This window comes from Syngnathoides biaculeatus, unplaced genomic scaffold (genome assembly GCF_019802595.1).
Source record: "Syngnathoides biaculeatus isolate LvHL_M unplaced genomic scaffold, ASM1980259v1 ctg263_pilon_pilon, whole genome shotgun sequence".
NCBI lineage: Eukaryota > Metazoa > Chordata > Actinopteri > Syngnathiformes > Syngnathidae > Syngnathoides > Syngnathoides biaculeatus.
Window position 1 is genome coordinate 1 of NW_026907518.1, and position 4,025 is coordinate 4,025.

Below are 4,025 nucleotides of genomic sequence, written 5' to 3' on the forward strand. Positions count from 1 at the left end.
CCCTCCCCCTTCCAACAAATAAGTTCTTTTATCCTGTCCTCGGGCGGGCCAAGACTGACTCAATTTCGGGCCTGCAGGTTGTTTAGGGGGGTTCTGTTCTTCTGGGGGTGGGGTCCATCCACTGTCAGTGTCCATTTGGTGGGGTGACTCGTGGAGGGAAGGGGGGGACCACCCTGGCTCCCTCGTCATGGGATGTGTCCTGTCCACAGGGTTGCTCTCGGGTTTACCCCTGTTCCTGGTTTCCATCCTCAATATATTGTGTGAGGTCCTTCACCTCCATGTTGCGGACACAGCAGTTTTTAAATATTCTCGTCAGTCTTTTTGTGTGCACAATGGTGTGAATTTACTTCCTTGTGTCTGTAGGCACACACTCTTGGGATTCTTTTACTGGGTGTGGGGCTACTCATTTATTCTAACAACTCATGTATACATGGTGAGCTTTTATATCAACCCACTAATATTCTTGTTCGATACACTTCTATAATTCACAGAGTCAGTCCCATCACATTCCTGTTGTAATGTTGGGTTCATGATCTTTGTCTTGCATGCTTGTTCCCCTGTCCTTGTCCTGAACTTTCATGTCCTGTTCTTTCTTCACAGGGTGTCGCGTTACATTCTCATGCAATTGATTTCAAGTGTGTCGTTGTAATTTCAAAAATATCTTTTCCACATCTTCCATGTTGAAGTTTAATATAACCATCATAATAAAAATTATTGTTCCTCCATCAATCTTCGGGCCAGGTAGTGTGGCCGAGCGGTCCAAGGCGCTGGATTTAGGCTCCAGTCTCTCAGGAGGCGTGGGTTCAAATCCCACCACTGCCATGTTCTTGTCAATCCGCATTCTACACTACTACTTTCTCATTGGCTCTCACATGACGCTGGGGACAAGGCATGATTTCAGCCACAAGAAAGTTAAGTTATTCCTTATCCTCATTTTTCTCTTTCTCATTTAATTTGTTTGCATGTGCATGTAAAGTATGAGCTCACCAGAAAGTGTTTCCACAAATGTCATTATGTTCGTTGTTTATGCTGAAATACGGTGGCACCTTTTTGGGTACTTAAACAGTGATTTCAAGTTGACAGAACACTGAAAGGAGGATTTCTCTTCCAGTTGGAAGTAAATCTTGAATTGAAAAAAATGGTCACAACTTGCGAATCTCAGACAATGAGAAGACAAGTCAATCCATCCATCCATTTTCTTTGCCACTTATCCTCATGGGGGGTGATTGCTGGAGCCTATCGCAGCTGTCAATGGGCAAAGGCGGGGTACACCTTGAACTGGTTGCCAGCCAATCGCAGGGCACATCGAGACAAACAGCCGCACTCACAATCACACATAGGGGCAATTTTGTGTCCAGTTAATGTTGCATGTTTTTGGGATGTGGGAGGAAATCGGAGTGCCCGGAGAAAATCCACGCAGGGACGGGAGAACATGCAAACTCCACACAGGCGGTTCTTGGATTGAACCCGCGACCTCAGAACTGTGAGGTCAGCGGTTCACCAGCTGAGCCACTGTGCCGGCAGACAAGTCAATCTTGAATAATATTTTTCACCAAGAGAAAGACTAAACGAACACTCGCTAAACACACCATATGAAGACAAATGAAACTATAGAACAGAACCGGCTAACAGAGGATTGTTTCAATGTACCATTTGCTAGGTTTTGGTTCCAGCACGGTTCTGCTGCCCCACTCTGCTGTAGAGTTGTCAGACTTTGAATATACTCTCGGATATTTCTGACAAAAAAGAACACCAGAATGACCATATGTGCACTTGGCACCAGGACACCCTCAGTCGCAGTTTGATGATTGACATTGTTGTCGTGTCATCGTACTTGCAGCCGCATGTCTTGGACATTCAGGTGAAGAGAGGGTGGAGCTGTCAACTTATTATCCCCTGGTGGCTAGTTGGCTCTGATGGTGGACGAAGATGCAGGTTAGATGTGGCAGGCCCAAACATATTATGATGGTCTGCTGGCAGAATCCTCTGTCAAAATGAGTTTCATCTCCCACCACCGACAGAACCTTGCTCATTTTCCAAGGGTGGTGGAGACACTGAGTCCTAGTGGTCTATATTCCATGCCTCCACTGCTGAGGTTGTAGTTGTGGCCGTATCATGTGATTTACAATGACATCGTACTTATGTGCCGCAATTATGTGCTTGACCAAACCAGAATTTGCAGATAATATTATTTAGAGGCTCCAGTGAGAATCGAACTCACGACCCCTGGTTTACTAGACCAATGCTCTAACCACTGAGCTATGGAGCCTTCGGCTTTGGCCTGCGGGGAAAAGCTTTCGCCCCATCCGTCAGATGACTATCCGAACATGCTCTAAAAGCGAGGGAAATGTTACATTTTGGAAAAGTCCCTGGGTGGGCTCGAACCACCAGCCTCTCGGTTAACAGCCGAACGCACTAACCAATTGCACCACAGAGACGCAAGCAACTGTTCTTTTGGGGCTTTTGATCTACGAACATCCTACAAAAGCCAGGCGAATGTTAGATTTTGCAGACGTCCCTGGGTGGGCTCGAACCACCAAACACTCGGTTCACAGCCGAACGCGCTAACCAATTGCGCCACAGAGACGCACGCAACTGTACTTTTTGGAGCTTTTGATCTACGAACATCCTACAAAAGGCAGGTTAATGTTCCATTTAGCAGACATCCCTAGGTGGGCTCGAACCACCAGCCTCTCGGTTAACAGCCGAACGCGCTAACCAATTGCGCCACAGAGACGCAAGCAACTGTTCTTTTGGGGCTTTTGATCTACGAACATCCTACAAAAGCCAGGTAAGTGTAACATTGGGGGACCGTCCCTGGGTGGGTTCGAACCATCAACCCCTCACCTAACAGCCAAACCCAGTAACCATTTCCGCCACAGAGACATGCCGCACTGCAGTTTTTCGGGCTTTTGATCTCCTAACATCCTACAAAAGCCAGGCGAATGTTAGATTTTGTAGACGTCCCTGGGTGGGCTCGAACCACCAACCTCTCGGTTAACAGCCGAACGCGATAAGCAATTGCGTCACAAAGACGCTCGCAACTGTACTTTTTGGAGCTTTTGATCTACTAACATCCTACAAAAGGCAGGCAAATGTTCCATTTTGCAGACGTCCCTGGGTGGGCTCGAACCACCAACCTCTCAGTTAACAGCCGAACGCACTAACCAATTGCGCCACAGAGATGAGCCTAACTGTACTTTTTGGGGCTTTTGATCTACTAACATCCTACAAAAACCAGGTAAATGTTAGATTGGGGAACCGTCGTTGGGTGGGCTCGAACCACCAACCTCTCGGTTGACAGACGAACGCGCTAATCAATTGCGCCACAGAGACGCGCTTAACTGGGCTTTTTGGGGCTTTTGATCTACTAACATCCTACAAAACCAGGTAAATGCTACATTGGGGAACCTTCCCGGGTGGGCTCGAACCACCAACCTCTCGGTTAACAGGCAAACACACTAACCAATTGCGCCACAGAGACGCGCTTAACTGGGCTTTTTGGAGCTTTTGATCTACTAACATCCGACAAAACCAGGTAAATGCTACACTGGGGAACCGTCCCTGGGTGGGCTCGAATCACCAACCTCTTGGTTAACAGCCGAACACGCTAAGCAATTGCGCCACAGAGACGCACTTAACTGGGCTTTTTGGGGCTTTTGATCTACTAACATCCTACAAAACCAGGTAAATGCTACATTGGGGAACCTTCCCTGGGTGGGCTCGAACCACCAACCTCTTGGTTAACAGCCGAACGCGCTAACCAATTGCGCCAGAGAGGCGCACGTGACTGTACTTTTTGGAGCTTTTGATCTACTAACATCCTACAAAACCAGGTAAATGCTACATTGGGGAACCGTCCCTGGGTGGGCTCGAACCACCAACCTCTCGGTTAACAGCCGAACGCGCTAACCAATTGCGCCACAGAGATGCGCCTAACTGTACTTTTTGGGGCTTTTGATCAACTAACATCCTACAAAACCAGGTAAATGTTACATTTTGGAGATGTCCCTGGGTGGGCTCGA

General features: G+C 47.7%; 7 non-coding genes across 7 annotated transcripts; 1 reads left to right on the top strand and 6 right to left on the bottom strand.

Annotated features, from left to right (window-relative positions):
- Positions 1-740: 740 nt before the first annotated feature.
- trnal-uag (transfer RNA leucine (anticodon UAG)) lies at positions 741-822 on the top strand. Its single transcript has one exon. It is a non-coding gene; the product is annotated as a tRNA-Leu (tRNA).
- Positions 823-2,196: 1,374 nt separating this feature from the next.
- trnat-agu (transfer RNA threonine (anticodon AGU)) lies at positions 2,197-2,269 on the bottom strand. The gene has a single exon. It is a non-coding gene; the product is annotated as a tRNA-Thr (tRNA).
- Positions 2,270-2,364: 95 nt separating this feature from the next.
- trnan-guu (transfer RNA asparagine (anticodon GUU)) lies at positions 2,365-2,438 on the bottom strand. Its single transcript has one exon. It is a non-coding gene; the product is annotated as a tRNA-Asn (tRNA).
- Positions 2,439-2,513: 75 nt separating this feature from the next.
- Positions 2,514-2,587, bottom strand: trnah-gug (transfer RNA histidin (anticodon GUG)). Its single transcript has one exon. It is a non-coding gene; the product is annotated as a tRNA-His (tRNA).
- Positions 2,588-2,663: 76 nt separating this feature from the next.
- On the bottom strand, positions 2,664-2,737 carry trnan-guu (transfer RNA asparagine (anticodon GUU)). The gene has a single exon. It is a non-coding gene; the product is annotated as a tRNA-Asn (tRNA).
- Positions 2,738-3,112: 375 nt separating this feature from the next.
- On the bottom strand, positions 3,113-3,186 carry trnan-guu (transfer RNA asparagine (anticodon GUU)). The gene has a single exon. It is a non-coding gene; the product is annotated as a tRNA-Asn (tRNA).
- Positions 3,187-3,857: 671 nt separating this feature from the next.
- Positions 3,858-3,931, bottom strand: trnan-guu (transfer RNA asparagine (anticodon GUU)). The gene has a single exon. It is a non-coding gene; the product is annotated as a tRNA-Asn (tRNA).
- Between the last annotated feature and the right edge of the window lie 94 nt (positions 3,932-4,025).